We start from the raw sequence: 18552 nt of genomic DNA on the forward strand, positions 1-18552 counted from the left end.
TCTAGCTTTTACATTAAGCATACTATTTTTTCTTATTGCAGTAACGCTATGTTTGTCTATAGTTTATGCATTTTTTATAATACACACTCATACAAACAATATTTTACTGTTGAATTTTATTAAAATATTTTGTGGAATTTTCAGACATTTATTTTCATCAATATGTATGTATGTAATTTTCCTCTTTCTTTATAACTATGTATAACATGCATTCATATATTTTATAGTATTTTTTTCCAACTGATAAAAAAATGTATTAAAATGGAAAACATTGAAAAAAAAAAAACGTCAACATGTCAATAAAAGTTTGGTTATAAATGAAAAATATAAAAACCTCATTAATTATTGACTCATTTATAAATTCTTAAACAACTGAATGTTTGCAATTTCAGTTGGAATAAAAAAAAACAAGTTAATAAAATGACATTTATGTATATGAATAAATGCTTAATCTAGCATAAGTTTTGAAGTAGGAAATGATCACTTAAAAGTCATTTATGACCAAAACTGACATATGTCTGTAGTATTTAAATTCAAGAATTAAAAAGAAAAATGCGAAAAATATTTTTAAGTTAAAATACAAATGAACTAGAACTGAACTAGAACTGAACTAGAACTGAACTAGAACTGAACTAGAACTGAACTAGAACTGAACTAGAACTGAACTAGAACTGAACTAGAACTGAACTAGAACTGAACTAGAACTGAACTAGAACTGAACTAGAACTGAACTAGAACTGAACTAGAACTGAACTAGAACTGAACTAGAACTGAACTAGAACTGAACTAGAACTGAACTAGAACTGAACTAGAACTGAACTAGAACTGAACTAGAACTGAACTAGAACTGAACTAGAACTGAACTAGAACTGAACTAGAACTGAACTAGAACTGAACTAGAACTGAACTAGAACTGAACTAGAACTGAACTAGAACTGAACTAGAACTGAACTAGAACTGAACTAGAACTGAACTAGAACTGAACTAGAACTGAACTAGAACTGAACTAGAACTGAACTAGAACTGTTTCGATCTACCTATAGAACAAGAACTTTACTAAAACGGAAATTAGCTGAAAAATAAATTAAATACATATTCGCCGTTAATTCCCTTCATTTGAATTATTGCATTTTTATTATCATTGTTTTGCATTTAAAAGAAAAACATCAAAAAGAAAGATGATAAATCTGTTGGTAGTAAGACAAAAATACACAACGAGAAACTTTTAATAAGTTGACTATTTTTCTGTCTTTCAGTATCAGTTGATTTTTCTTGAAAATAAAATTTTCTTTATTAATAGTTAAATACGGCTCTCAACTACTTTGTTTCTATTTCTATTATTAATAATAATACTTTTCTGCTTTTTTGACTTCAAGTAGTTGTCTCTGTCTGTCTAACTGACTTTATTTATTTTATATTTTTTGCATTTATTTATTCTTTGGAAAATCCTATTGTTGTAAAAGTGTGTTTTTGTAAGTATATTATTATTATTTGATTTAATTCTTTTTGTATTTTTTTATTCTAAGTTGCTTTTAGTTCAGTTACAAAAGAAATTGTCTTTTCAGGTGAATTATAACAAGAGCACTTATTTAAGTGAAGAAGTTTTTTTCAGAAATACTCTTCTACTTGATACATATAAACATCCATACTGTACACACTTTTGGTACAGAAACGTCAGCTTTTATATTAAGGCTAGCTGTGGGTTACAGTAAAGGGAGTAAGAAGGGCGTTAAGCAAATTAAAGTTAAAAACAAAAAAATCTACTCCTGTTAGAAAGGTTCCTAAAACCAAGACATGAAACCATCATGCTAGCAGACAACCAGTCGTGAAACCAACTAAATTGTTAACCAGCCAACCATTTATTTGTCCTGTATTTTTAGACTTAAGTTTTTGTTGTGTTTTTTTTTCAGTATCTACCATGAACAGACTTAGATTATTTTTTACACCTGAGTGTGAATGTGAGTAGCAAAAGGAAGAAAATTGCAGTAAATATTAGGTTTCAAATTACTTTTTTTCTTAATAAACTTTAATGAACTAAGCGCAGTAGATTATTCTAAAACAAATGTATAATGTGCACTTAAGCTCATTCAGAAAAAAGTACTACATTTTTATAAATAAATTCTTGGAATATTCCCGAAAATTGCTAGAACTGTAAAAATTTAAGAAAACTTCTTATATTGATTCTAAAATAAATAGTTACGGTAAAGTCTAAGTAGAATTGAAATTGCAGCAACACTCGAATGAAGAAGAATTATATATACACTCTCATGGCTTTAAAATTTTTAAAACTGTGAAAAAAAAATATCCTAATGATTAAACCTTAAGTATTGAAAAACTCTTCCCTAGCAACGTGTATAATTCTGGCCGTTGATCATGACATTGGTGTTTAGTTAGTTGTAGGCGTTGTGTATCTGTATCTGTTCTATAAATTTTCCTAAAGTACTTTTTTGGCTTAAGTCTTTTTGCCATATATTTTTCATTTTTGTTTTTAGAAAATACTTCTAGCACTACCACTACCCACTTTTATTCCACTTTTAGTAGTATTTTTTATTTTGTGCAGATTTTCCACTAAAAATAATTGAAATTTTAATGGTTTTGTGAAAAATGTTCACCATAAATTAATTTTCATTTTATTTTATTTCATTTTAAGAAAAAAAAAAAAACAAAAAAATAAACTCAGAAAAACATAAACTTCTCATTCGTTCGTTCATTCATTATGTTTCAGTGTCTGTAGGCTTCTTTCTTCATTCTAGTTCTATTCATTTAAAAATTTATTGCTTTTAAGTTGTATTCAGTTACATACATAGAGTCTAAAGAATAGATGAACGGGCGGATGGACGGACAGACAGACAAATGAAAAGACAGATGTAAAAAAAATCGTTCTTGTTATTAAGCCGTTTCTTTTGATTTTTACTTTTTCATTTTTTTTGTATTTTATTCTAGTATAACAGCAGCTTGCGACGGTTGAAAATTAATGAAAGAGTCTTGTGTTAAATTTAATTTGTTGGTAAAATATTTTCTTTATTCTTTTAATTTAACTACAAATTAAAATCCCTAACCTTGAAAGTATGCTACATAATTTGAAATATATATTCAGAAATATATATACAGGTTTAGGATTAGAATTAATAGAAGAAAAACTTTATTAAAATTTAAATAATTTACTGGTACAAAAAGTATTTTTACTTACATAGTACTTTCAACACAACAAAATATTTATTTCTCTTTATCAATTCCTTTTGAGCTAATCTTCAATTTATTTATTTCAAAAAATTTTTCATTTAAATTTTTCATTATAGCAGAATTGAGTTATAAAAACAGATTACTTGTATATTTACCACATCATAATAAATACATCTATTGATACATATTTTTTTAAATTGATTTCTAATCAAAATATATTGTTAATTAAAATAATAAGAAAAATCCTCAAAATACAAAATAATAAACTCCATATGAACAGGCCAAAGAAAATATAAGTTTATAACAAAATTTCATATATATATGAAGAAAAAACCTGGTGACCATAAAAATCTGATAATAAAAATCATATATATATATATACAACATGATGACTGTGACAAATATTTTTCTCATATGTACTGATTATATATTCTTTAAGAAACCTTACAATAAAACTGAAGATATTATAATACAAAACCTACAACCTACAAACACCATACCCAACAGGTGTCTAACCATTTTAATATGAGCTTGTCCTACTAGGAACTCATTCGTCAATCTACAACCTACAAAGAGACAGTCAATAGCTAATCTAAAGTTGAAAAAAAAACATGTACTATGTGTCGGCTCGCTCGCATACCTGGAGTACAGTGAAGTTTACAAAGAGTACTTTTGTGACAATAAATCCCATGCATATAAATTATTGTCAATAAATAACTCTTTTAAAAATCTATGATCGAATTACTTTTACTTCCGTAAGTGGCTAATAAGAAGTTAAGAATTTCAGAATTTCAAATACAAAACCTATTTAAAATTAATGCCTAAAAATATGCTATTTTTTGTTTTTTCGAATTCTTGGAATATTCCCGATAATCAGTTCCGCTCTTTCAAACTAACAATAGGCTGGTGGGCAGAATTGTTATGTATATATACGTAATTGTTAAACGTCAGAGAGAAAGTCACAGATATATAGAAGTGGAAAAAGATAGTATGGTCTTGGTACTGATGTGAAAGTTTAGTACAAGAATTATATCTCCTTGAATAGTAAAATTCTATAATCATAAGACTCCTAGAAAAGTTATTATATGTAGACAGCTAAACTGAAGAAATATAGACAGCTAAACTGTATAAATCTTTTCAATAAATGTTTGAACCAGATTGTTTTTAATTTCTCATGTTAAAAGTCTAAATGAACTCTCGGAACATTCTAGAATAATTGTTAAGAAAAGAAAATTCTATAAATATTCACCAAGCCAAACTTTTTCTATATATTAATAGCGGAAGCTATGGAAGAGTAAAATACTATTCCATCAATATATATCTTACATTAAAACAAAATGAGCAACATAATAGCAACATCATGTCAATACTCTGACATACAAAAAAATTGTTTTAGTTTTTTACATTAAAGCACACATATACATATATCTATACAAATATGTATGTATATACAAATCTATGTATCTCTATGTTTGTATTTGTTTACGGTACAGTACATTAAAATGTACTCATGATACCGTAAAGTATGAAAAATCAATTTTTATGTGTGTCAATTTCACTTTATAATGTCATCATCAACATTGAACAGGCTGTGGCAGCAACAGTAATAAACATGGACGTTTGTCTTCATCATCGTCATTATTATTATTTCTATGTACTCTATAAATACAAACATACATATGTATGTATTTGTTCATAAAACATACAAACACATACTTACATATTGTTTGCTTAGTTGTTTAATTCAGTTCAGTCATCTGAACATTCAGTTCAGTCATTGAAAAATAACACACACATACTATACGAGCTTGCTGTAGAAAAGAAAAAAATAAATTGTATTGTCTATACATTAAAACAAAACAGTGAACAACAACATCAGCATCATCGTCATTGTCGTTATGAACAACAAACAGCATCAAGCAACATATCAACATCTACAATATATACAACTATATAGCATCAGCAATAACAACATCGTCAACAATATATCGCCAATACAAATATGACATTTTCCATTCACTGATTGCCATCCTGCCATTTAATTTTTTTTTTTTTAAGGTAAAGGACGTCTGAGTAAGGGAGGTTTTAAAATATATATAACAGAGCGTAAGAAAAAAAAATCATAAATAACAAGTGGACAAAGGGTTTAGTTACCCTAATGAACAAATAGCAACAACAAGAGCGAAAAATACATGATAAAATAGACAAGAGAACAAAAAAAGTCAAATGTCTGTAACATAAAATTATATCATATTTCCCGTCACAGGGTTAGTTTGTGGGGCATTAATAAATTTATTTAAAATTAAAGAAGATGAAAAAATACAATATGACCAAAGTCATAAATTATATTTGTTTTAAAATTAGAAATTGTATTAATAAGCTGTAAAGGATATGAATGAATAAAAAGGAGGAGTGAAATTAATTGAGAACAATAATATGAGAACAATTTTACCTTGTTTATATTCAAGTTTTCAAAATTTAACGAACATATTTGAATTATATAGCAAGAAGAAACAAAGCAAAATTCATAATAAGTTACTGTTTATCTAAAAAAAAAATTCTAGGATTTTTCCCGAAAAATAATTTTAAAATTGTTAAAAACATTTGTTTAATTCACAATCGATGTCGTATCGTTGTAGCATTGTATGTCATAAAAATGTTTTTTCTTTTAAAACAAAAACAAATCAATAATAAAAATATTACGACATACTACGATACAACCGTACAACACCGATTGTGATTTGGAGAATTGTTTTGATAAAAACGTACCATTTTAAATTACAGCAGCCTTAAAGTATGCTTTATATTTTAATGTTAAGAATAAAATTCTTGGAGAATTCTCGAAAAACTTACAATTTAACACTCTAAATCGAGGGCAAGGAGGTAACGTTACGAGAAAACGCAACAGGACAGGCGCCAACAGTCAAGAAGTCAACATGTCGTAAGATGTTTAGAATGAAATGGAGGTACAAAGCTAAAGTACATGGATTTCTAGTATTGCGGACTTCAACTAAAATGAAATTTTTCTTAAAAACTAGGTATTCAGAAGCACCGAACACTATATTACACATCCTACTTTTAGATCTGAATATAACGGATATATTTGCTTGCAGCTAAAGGGACTTAACTCATCCAGAAGTAGAAAGAACGAGTGCTGTAAGAGTAAGCTACCGAACGAATATACCACCAAAAGCTTTACAGATAGTTTTTAAATAATCCAGCTTCTCTGTAGAAGCTGGGATAAGTATACCCCATTGTCTTTCCAACAACTGTACTGTCTTTCAGGCTAAAATATTTGCTATAATGTCAGCCTGTAGGGTACTACATGACCTTAGAATTTTTATCCATAGTCAGGTGGCATTTCTCGATAGTCAGGTGGCACATCTTAAAGAGATAGCAAAAACGATATCTTAAGTCTGGGTCGCCTGTCTGACATTAGCCTTGTTTAGGTCCTTGCACATATATTCTTATACTCTTGATATATTCATTGCCCTTGATATCATTATACTCTTTATATCATCACAAAGAAAGGCTGAACAACTAAGAAACCTCTTTCTGGACACCTTAATTTAGTTGCCCTCTTCTAAAGAGAACGAGACACCATTTAAGACGATGTTAGAGGAATATATTGATTTTGATATCAGTGATAATAGGATGCTGATTATTAGGCAGACATGAAAGTCAGCTTGAGATCTTCTTTTATGAACACTGTCGAAGTTACAAAAACAAGGAAAAAGAAAAACGATCTTTTTCTATTAGACATGGATTATTTTAACTGAAGTTGATTTTTTAACAAATGGTTATTATACTAAAACTATGATGAGATTAAGAAAGAACACCAATTATTTATCTGTATTTTTCAAATATTAATCTGAACAATGTTTATAAAATTTAAGTTCAAGCACTGAACACCTTTGATCTTTGAGATCATCGTGGTCTCTAAGAGAACAACAAGGTTAAAATTTTACAAGTCAAATTATATTAGAGTAAGTAAGCTGATCAAAAGACTATAAGGAAAATCATTCAAGTTTCAAAATATTTCTATTTAAATTAATTTAAACTCAGTGTTCGATTTAAAACTATAAGTAAAAGAACTATAGTAAGCTTTTATTAATTACAAACTTCCTTGTAAAAATTTTCCGCCATTTAAAATCTATAAATTACAAAAAACAATGAAAAATTTAAGGTAATTTAATTTTACTTTATATTATAATGAATTCCTCTTGAAACTAAATTTATGTGGCAGACCAGAGAGCGCAATTTCTTCAAATGCAATAGTACGATTATATGAATCTATTTTTCCTATTTTTTTATAAAATTTTGTTCATACTACTTTTTTTTTTTTTTGAAATCTCATCAACCGCTAGTTTTATGTCTTTTCCACTTGACTGAATAATGGTGGTAACATAGAAAATAAAACACAAATGAAAAAATACACTCTGGCATATTTCCAATTTACGGTGAAATCATGGTAAAAAAAACTAAAAATTGAACTTATATGTATGTATATTTGGGTATACAAAGTATATAATATAATATCTAAGTGTGTAGGTAGGAGTGTGTATAGAGTTTTAGTAAAACTGAAAAAAAAGAAATAAAATTACAAGTGAAAAAAACTTTAACAAACCAAATGTTTGTAGATGTATTTCGCCAATTCATTCACTCATTCACCATTCGCTTCACTTCTACTACCAGAAAAACTAAAAGCGTCCACAAGCATTAAAATGAGAAGCCAAAAAAAAAACACACACCGAAATGATGTTAAAAATCAGGGAATGACTATGATTATAGTGATTGAGGCTTTATGTAATGATGACGGTTGAATTTTTTTTTTTTTTTTTTTTTGGGTTGATCCATCAAATTGTCATCTCATATCAATAAAAAATGACGATGCCACAAGTATGGATATTAAAGATGACTATGGCTACATCTACTACAACACAATCATCTATAGATTGACAGCAGCAAAAAAACACATGAACATTACCACAATTTTTCAACAATAATGGTTTTTTAAGGTTTTTTTTCAGGATTCTTACTTGCTAAAGATTGGAAGGGGAGAGGAGATGTTATAACAGTTGCTGTTAATTTTTTTGAAGCATTAAATAAAATTATACTGCATAATTATCAGCAAAAAAAAAAAAAAACACGAAGTTTTAAAAACACAGATACCACTTATAAAAACAGAAACCACAAAAAAAAACGCTATAAGAAAAATATTTCAAAGTTTGTAAAAAGTTTTAATTTGTTTTAATTCTAATTCAATGAGGGGAGTTTCAATAAATGCCAGAATATAAAGTGGTGTATATGTTGAAGTATTATATTAGATTTAGTTGGTTTTATTTCACTGATCTGGAAGTTGTAACATATTTCTGTATTAAAAAGAGATTATGAAAGAAAATATGTGAAAAAGAGGGATATTGTGACTTTTTTTAGGTCAAGTTTACAAAAATAATTTTATATTAAATAAATGTGTGCATAGTATGTAAAATAAATAATTCAAAATATTAAAAATCAAATATTAAAGCATATCAGCACATCAGTCAAAAATTTTAAACTAGAAATATATCATTTGCCAGGGAATCAGTTTCTGATTTTAATATAAGTACCTCTCCATATATTGTTGTGTCCTTCATCATTTTCAAAACTTAAGTCTCCATATTGTAAACATCCGTTGTCAAAGTAGGTGCGGATAGTTGTCAAATCATCAACAAAAATACAAAAAAATATGCGAATTTATCAAATCAATAAATAATCTTATGTTACCAAAGTGTCGAGGTTATGTTAACAGACATAACTTTACGTTATAGAAATGACAACAATTCATTTTCGAAATAAAAACCATGAATTGTCAAAATGACACAAAGCGTAATCGAAATGATCACAATATGTTTTATAGGTTTCACTACTAACTGAGGGATATTGCTGGGTGTGAATTTTTGAATTTGATCGATTTTATAAAAGCCATAAAAAGACAAGAATATTGCTAATAAGGAGCCATACCGGGCCCGAAAATGTCTTCCATTCCACAGTTGTGTCCGAAAGGTTAAATTTTTAGTATTCTTATAATTGAAAAATATTATTACAATTTGGAAAATAACTCATCCCCAAGTGGGACTCGAACTCGAGCTTGAAAAGAATTCTGTTATTAATAGCAACAAAAAGACTTTAGAAAGGATTGTGATATTTTCCCAAATTTTCCACAATGTTACTTTATACAGATATCGTATGTCCCTGTATTTAAAAGCACCCATTTATATTCGATCGCACAATAAATTTTAATAAAAAATCATTATTTAGTCGCACCGTCCCCAGCAGAAATTTGTTGGTAAAAATTTTTCAAAAAACTAAGAATATACACAGTTTATTTAATTTGATAATCTTCCTATTATATGTTTTTGAAATTTTAAAACCAAACTAGCGTCTAAAATACAACGAATCCAATTGGATTCGTTAAAGTCGGAGTTATTTTCAGTTTGATACTAAGAAATCTTCAGTTTGATTTGTTATCTCAAGAACACCTTATTCAAAAAGTGCTAAGTTAGAAAATTTTACTTTTCAGGAGAACAGAAAAACTATTAATTAAACATTATTATTAATTACTAATTTTCTATAACACCGTGAAACAGTTATTTAACTTTGTATTAACTCTGAGTACTCAATTAATTAGCTTATACGCCCCTGTAAAAGAATCGTATAGTTTAAAGGACATACGATTTCAAAAGATGGAATTTTGAATATCAAAAGAAGCTGAAAACCCCTGCATCAAAATACTATATTTTTTCAGTTCATCATGATTAAAAAATAAATTGAAAATTGAGGAAAATTTGCCACAAGCACATCGTTTAAAAAGTTCTGTTTTGAAATTGAGAACTTTTTCAAATTTAATTTGCTTTTAGATCTTTTGTCTAAGTGGGCCAAATAAATAATATACACAGATTCCCAGCTTTCATTTGATACCTATATTAGCATCATTATATATTCGTTTGAAATTGTGAGCACAAAGAGCTGATTACAAAAAAAGTTTTTTTTTTCCTATAACAAAATATATTAAAAATTTATTTTACAAGTATTAAGTATATTTGATAAATAAAAAAATGAAATTTCTTTACAAAATTTCAGTTAATAATATCTCCACTCTTACTCGACTTAAATCTCAATTTACTTAATTTTTAGCAATGATGTGTTGCCTTTAGGCATTCTTTAAAAATTTCAAAAATTAGATAAAAATATATGCGTTGTATAATGAAGTAGAAAACATTTTAGAAAGTTAAAAAAATATACTGCATACTTCCGAGAGTTTAAAACTCATTAACATACATATTTACGTAAATCCTGATAAATTTTCAACATTTATTGAAACACATAATTGCTTCTATTGATTAATTTTCTAACAATTGTCGTTTTGTGCGGAAAGTGAAAACTGAAAGGAAGCTAAATAAGTAGATTTAATTAAGGAAAAATGAAACAGCTTAAAGGCAGAAGCACAGACAGTTAAAGCAAAATAAATTAAAAAAATATTAAAAATTGTTGGTTTTTATAAAATTCTGTACAATGTTCTTTTAAATGACTCTAATTTAGTTCAGTAGTAAAGAATATTATAAGGACATGCAACCAATATGTATCCCTTAATCTGTACTTTGCTATTAAATTTAATCTAAATAACAATTAAAAACTGTATGTTCATAAATAATAAGATTTCTAACTATTTAATTTACCGATTTAAATTACACATATGTATGTACGTTTGTTATAAGAAACTTTTCTTTAGAATTTGAAATTAACCCTATTCGTCTACAATTTCTGTACAAAATTTAATACTTTTTTAATGCCCCAGAAAATTCCTTTTTTAAAGGCAAAAGGATTTAACAAAAAAACAAAAATAAAGAGTAATAAAAATCTAACACATTTAGACATGTTGTGTAAAAAATTTGAAAAAAAAACTCACTTACACAGATAACAACAGAAATAGGTTAGTTAGAACAATAAAAATATTAAAATCCTCCTACTTTTTTTATGCCGCCGGATATATGATATGTAAGGCATCCTTTAAATAGTGGCAGCAGTAGCTACATTATCATTATAACACAAACAAGAAAACAACAACATTATTTTTCATTATACACTGACATAAGATAAAACATCATATCAAACACATACTCTTTCACACTTTCAGAGGCAGCTTTGAAAATCTGAAAAAATAACAAAATTCAAAAAATACATAAAAAACAACACAGCTTAACCTTCTTCTATGGCACATAATCCTAATTATTTAACAAATTACTCTATTATAATATAAGCACTCATACACACAAACTTACACTTACATACATACATAGTAAGAAGTTTACATTTACACTCACAAACTTGTACATTGTCTTCGTGCGTGTAAAAGTTAGAAAGTAAGAATACGTGTAAGGAGAAAAATAACAACAATAATACATAAGATGTGGCAAAAGAAGTAGATACTGTTTAGTAATACCAGTTATATATATCAAACTTTTTTTTATTTAAAAAAAATAAATTCTTTATATATAATATGTATTGCATTAAAAAACTTTAGTTGTTGTGCTAAATAATATGCTTTATTTTCTTAAGTTGCTGAGTTCTTCGTATACATGTCTCTTAGTAGTTAAAAAGTATTATTTATAAAAGTTAACCTAATAGATTTTAACCGAACTATTTAACTCCTAAAAATATGCTTTATAAATTTAAAAATACACTTAGAAAAATATTGACATGTTAATAAACAAGTTGCTTAGTAGTAAACAACATATATTTCATTACTGTTATGTTAAACCTTAACTAAACTATTTCTAAAGTTAACAAATGACTTATAAAATCATATGTGAATGGATATACGCCTAAATATACGCTTTAGTTTTTTAATTATACATAAACGATTATTAGGTAAACAATATTTATTTTACCTGTTTTTTATTTAAAAAGTGCATAGTAAACGATTAATGGTTTTTATATAAGGCAGTTAGAACTTTATACAAAATATTTTATTATCAAACCGTTTTAATTTTTGATTTCTTTTTTTTGAGGCTGCCTCAAATTAAAACCACAATACAAATTCTTAATTTTTTTCTTGGTTCGGTTACTTAGATATGTTGGTTTTAGTTTTATTCCTTTCAATCTTTCCTAAGTCATCTTCATGTACATATTTTTTTAACTTTTTTGGACTGACCAAACACGGCGATACCGCCCATCCATGGGGTAAATTCGCCAAGGGGATGGGGCAGATTTGTCATTAGTAAAATATAAGAAAAAATATATACAAAAATAAAAACTTATTTTGCTGTTTTATACTTTAATTAATTAAACAAAGTATAATAAACCAGATACTTATTGTGTATTTCACAAAACTTAACAAAAAAAATTAAAACAAATTATTATTGATTTTTTCTATATTTTAACCAAATTTTGTTCTACATCACAAGCATTACATGTATTTGGTGCGTGTACCCCACGCACAGTTCTGGGGTTTAGTTTTAATTTTTTTCGGGCTTCAAATTATATTATCAAAAATTGATCTAATACTGACCAATATATTTTTTCTATCACAAAAACTAAAAAAATAAGCACAAAAAAAATCATATCTGCCTCCCATCATATGTAAATTTAATGTTTCAAATTTTCAGGGATGATAGATAATCGATAAGCGAAAACAAAATTTGATAATGCGATAAAATCGATTACTCAGTTTTCAAGTTATTCGCTTTGGTAGATGTGCCCCTATGGTGTATGATCCCCCTTCTACAATACAAAATGTTATTAATATCTTTATTAACAAGTTCTTAGTTAGTCTGATATTTGCCTAGAAGTTTGGCTACTTAAAATTATTTTATTAATTAAAACAGGAAATTTTTTTATTTTTTTATTTTGAAATGTATATCATTAACTAAACTAAATTAAACAATATATAATGAAATTTATACAACTAAATTCCTGTTATTAAGATGCTGATGTTGTTCTAGTTTGCTTATTAAAACAATGTTGCCAGGTTACTTTAATAGGCTTTAATATTGGGACAATGTTTATTTTTACGAAATAAAGTAGCAAGATATTATGTGACGAAAAAAATAAATAAATAAGCAAGTATATTTTTGGTACTTGAAGTAGTAGCCTTCAGCGAATGTCCTTTAAGGTTGAACTTCCAAATTTTATTAACGAAAATTATTTATTAAAAAGAAGACATAATTGCTTTAGAAAAAATATTATCTAGAAAAATTGCTGACAAGTTCAAATCAAAAAAGAAACTACAAAAACTATGTTCATAAAAGTGATTGTAAATTCAGAATATATTTCTTTTGCAAACAAAATATTTACCCCCTTATTTACAAACAAAAAATTTTTGTTTTATAAACGGTTTATAAATTAGATTTTGTATGGAAATTTTGTTTTAAAAACCTAATATAATAAAAATTTTGTTTTGTGAATAAGGGGGTTAGAATTTAACAAAACGAGAATCTTATGAGCGATCAGCCCGTTTTATAATTTTTTAACTTTCACTTATAACATCTTTCTGATTTTTTAACATTTTCAATAAATTTGCCTAAAACTATACAGACTTAAGTTATTCTTATAAAATCCTTAAGGTATGCAATAACTTTTTTATAAAAAATTATTTAAATAACATTAATATAGTTTAAAAATAAAAAATTTTATTTTTAATAATTGTCCATCATAAAACTGATCTAAATAGAAGAGTAGAAACATGTTTAATTATAAATTTTTTTAAACCATATTTTGTAAAATCCAAATTTTGAATTGTGCTTGTGTTGTAGTAGATGATCAATATCGTAAACTGTCAAATCTTAAGACAAGCCGTTAAAAAAATATAAATATCTCTTAAAATTAAATATTTTTGAAAAAAATAACACTAAATTCTAAATTCTTAAGTAACAATGGAAAAATAAGTCAGGAAATTTTTGAGAAAAACACCTACGAACCTAATATTTATTACAAAGAATTAGTGCATACTTTAGGGATTTTATAAATATAAATAAAGTGTACCTATTTTAAGGCAGATTTTTTAACTAAACTTTATTATAATATTTCATGCCAAAAAATGAAAAATTGTGTATGTTAGACTATAGAGAATTTTCTTTATTTTATTTTTAGACTATCACTTTTATAGAAAAAAAATACGAAATATAGAATGAATGTAAGATGATACACTTTCTGAATAATAATATATAATATAAAAATAATTAGTATTATTACTGATTCGAGAACACGTTCTCTGTGACCCTCAAGCACTTCTTAAGAGTTTTCTAAATAGAAGCTAGTTTGTTGACGCTTTCTCCGAAATGTTAATGTGAGTCTTAAGAATATTTTTGTAAAGAATTATCTAAAGTTTTTTATACTTTTTTATAGAAATTAAATTTTTCCAAAATCTTCTTAATTGAAAATATTTCCAAAGTCACAAGTTATTTATCAAAAGATAAAAACAATTTTCTGTTAAATGGCAAAACTCAAACTAAAAATTTTACTTAACATGTTATATGTAAGTTATTATAAGAGTACTTAATAGTAATACAAATGGTTAGTAGAAATCATTGCAAAGTAAGTGGTTATAAGTGAAAGTAATCCTCACAAAAGTTTTTATCATCTGAAAAATTCTACAAAATGTTTATACATACAAAAATGTAATACTTTTGATAAAAAAGTGTATAAATCTTTCCGATTAAAAAAAAAAATAATCCAACCTAATACAAAACTAGAAGCCTTTGAATATTTTCTCAATTTTCTTAACTTTAAGTAAATAACTTTTTTCCTTTTTATCAATTCACTACCTCACAGCACTGCTCAGCAGGCTCCAAGTATGACAAATAATAAGGAAACGAAACAGCCACAAAATGAGAAAAATAAAATCCTAAAAATATGTTAATAAAATATAAAAAAAAACTACAAACTTACAGTTGTTTGTTTTTTTCCTCTTCCTGGCTTCAAATTCAATATTTCCTTGTTTCTACTCCTCTGGCCGTTAGTTTTGCCTGCTAGAGGAAATGTTAAAATAAATGTCGATGTAGCGGAGCGTGTGTCAATAAGTAGAAGAAGTTCTTTTATTTAAACACAACATTACAGGAGTGTGAGTAAATGGTTGATGGGTGATGGTGGTGGTAGCAGTAGTGTATTGGTAAAATTTAAATCCCAGATTTTCTAAGGATTATTTTAACAACTCCCGGTTGATGACAATGACGATGAACAGCATGAAAATACGAGTAATTGTTGTAGTATTACAAACATTTTCTAACAAAACATGATTATTACGCATTTGTTTTAGTTTAAAATGGTTTTGAAAATGTAATGGCGGCACCTTTATATTAATTTATTTTAAAAGATCAAATGAAATTTTAATTTCTTTTATTTTGTGTTGTTATAGATTTGTAAAAAATAATTGCTTTACACTGACTGAATTATTTTTTTTTTTTTATTTTGACAGGATTATTTATTACAAATATTTTTTTTGTTTATTTTATTTGTAATGTAACTTTAACATATTTTTTCTTTTTTAAGCACTAATGAACACAATCTGTTAATAATTTTTTCGGGATTTTTATTTTAACAATATTTATTTTATTAGCTTATTTAAATTTCTTTACCATAAATTCCTTTAAATATGTTTTATTTATTTTTTTCATACACTGTTTTGCAAAAATTATGTCAAGTCAGCAGCATATTTTTATATTCTATTAGATTTTGCCTTTTGTATATTTTAACACAAGTTTTGTAGTATAAACGTTTTATTTACTAAAGATAAAATGTTATACTATTTTCTTTTTCTTGGTATTTTATTTATGACGATATTTAGTTGAGTCAACACTTTTTTGTTTTTTAGTTGGCTAAAACCGTATGGGCCATAAAACCGTTAAAATTCACACCGAATTTAAACACTGTTTTATAATACCTCATGACATATTGTAGTATTTTGTTTTAACATTTTTTTTATTATTTTTAAATGTATTATTATTCTTTTTTTTAATTTTCACTGTTAATTTTTTTACAAAAATTTTTATATCAATATTTTTTTCGAAATATTGTTAAATTTGTTAAATTTTTTTGTTTAGCTAAAAGTAAAAAAAGAAGCACAAAAACACTTGTAGGATATATTTTTTTAATACAAAATTATATTTTTTTTTATTAATTAAATTATAACACTTTACAAAATAATTTCAAAAAATTTATTTCCAGAGTTAATTTTTTCTTTTTATTACACTTATTTAAATTTACTTTAAAATAACTTTTAATTAAGTTTAATTTAATTTTTATAAAACTTAAAAAATTATATGATAACTTAGTATTAATATATATCTATTTTTTTGGTTTTAACTACGTGTGATTTAGAAAGGACAAAAACGGAATATATCGGTGTTCATATTGTGACAGACGCACCACCTCGAATTTCTGTTGTTTTGCTACTGTATAAAGCTTCAAATAAAGAGCAAGAAAAAAGTACACGATTTTCACACACAACAAAAAAATTTATATAAATTTACAAAAAAAGAATTGACATACACTCAGCAAAAAAAAAAAAAAAAAAAAACACTCACATCCAAACACTCATTATTATTAAACTCATGCAAACTGAAAATTATAGAATAAATGGGCAAAAAATGAAGAAAAAAAAACACTCACTAGATAGTAAAGTTTAGAGCGTGATATATATAAAAAAATTACAACAACTACAATTACAACTTTGTATTCCTGCAAAATATGGGATTTTTCCACTGTTTGTTATAGACACACCAGCAGACAATATTTTTTGGGGAGAGTCAAAACGAGTCAGCCAACATCAAAACAACTGACATTGTAGTATTAAGAGATTTTTATGTTTGGTCTAGAGCAAAACCATCTACATCTCATTTTACTAAAAGTCCTATTCTACTATTTGCTGCCAACAGCAACATTAACGTCAACAGCCTCCAAAAAAAGAAAAGCAGCTGCGTTAGCAGCAGTAACAGTAACATCCGTTGCTGCAGCATCCAATATGAAAAAGCAGCTAAAATATCACAGCTTCTCCCCAATAATGATAAAAATATTCAATGTACGCATGTTCTACCAGCAAAAATACAGGTTTGAAACATACCAGCCAAAGAGAGAGAGAGAGAGAGCGAGAGATAAAGTGAGTACAAAAGCAAACTTGAAAAAATATAGTAAAAAGAAAATACTGAAGATACAAAATTTTGACATTTGTTTTAATAAATAAAACCACCTTACATAAAATAGAGACTAAAAGAAAACGGATATAAAATCGAAAAGGGAACTAAAGAAAACTTTTGATATTTTAACTTTAATTTTATTTTTTGATTTCAAAAGGCCCATTTTTAGACATCTGGCCAAATACAGATTTTTTGTAAGTTTTATAAAAACAATTATTTTAAAATCCTAATAAAAATTTAACCAGGATTTTTACTTTATAAGTTAAAAAAGCGCCTTTATACAAAAAAGCTTAAATATTAGTTAAGATAAGAAATTTATTCTTACTTTAACAGCTACGTTAAGTATAAATAAATAAGTAATAAATTATCTAAATGTAGGTAAAATAAGAACCGGCTGACTAGACAAGGAAATTTTCTGTCTGACTATATGTATGACATCTTCTCTGAAAGGATCGGAGTATATCTGTACTTATAAGGAGGACCTGCCAAGGCGCTGAAAGAGAACAGTCGGTTTTTGGCTGCCAATGATCCCGCAATGAAAGACCAAGGTTGAAAGAGAGCTACTCTTTAATATATTACGTATTTATGTAACGAATGGGATATTGGTCATTAAAAACGAAACCTATAAACTACTATTGTTAACACCAGATCAATTTCAGTCATAACTTTAAAGAATTTTGATTTAAATATGTATTAAAAATTTCAAGTCGATTTCAGATCATCATTACGTACGGTTTCTCAAATTATCCTTTATCGATATACTTTAACTAATTATCAACTATAAAAACTAGAAATACGTAATCTGTATTCTAAAATCCTTTTTTTGAAAAATAGATCTACTTTAAGCATTCTACGCATCATGACATCCTACGCTTTCAGCATACAAATACATTGGTTCTACTTTTTCGATAGACGCGTAGAATGCGAGAAAGCATAGAACGCGTGGTGTAGACCCCCAGCTTGAAACGAAATATGGTTATATCATTAGTCAAAAAACTCACCAACTTATTGCAAAAATATTCTTAACTAAATGTGAACTACATGTTGGAATGCAAACATATATATTTTCGAATTAAGTTGGAAATGAGTCTTTGGACTAGTAACTCGATCGTTAAATGTAACAAAGAGGGTGCTTAAGTATTTTTAATAATTAAGTACAAGATAAATCCCTTTTTGAAACTGTATGTAACACTAAGAC

General features: G+C 26.6%; 1 protein-coding gene across 14 annotated transcripts in view; it reads right to left on the reverse strand.

Annotated features, from left to right (window-relative positions):
- LOC111677536 (disintegrin and metalloproteinase domain-containing protein 23) overlaps positions 1-15553 on the reverse strand; it is a 325168-nt gene extending 309615 nt beyond the window's left edge. For all 14 annotated transcript variants that reach the window (XM_046946670.1, XM_046946671.1, XM_046946668.1 and 11 more), the window contains exon 1: positions 15112-15553. The gene's annotated coding sequence lies outside the window, so the exon portion shown is untranslated. The remainder of the gene's footprint in view (positions 1-15111) is intronic.
- Positions 15554-18552: the final 2999 nt, after the last annotated feature.

This window comes from Lucilia cuprina, chromosome 3 (genome assembly GCF_022045245.1).
Source record: "Lucilia cuprina isolate Lc7/37 chromosome 3, ASM2204524v1, whole genome shotgun sequence".
Classification (NCBI taxonomy): domain Eukaryota; kingdom Metazoa; phylum Arthropoda; class Insecta; order Diptera; family Calliphoridae; genus Lucilia; species Lucilia cuprina.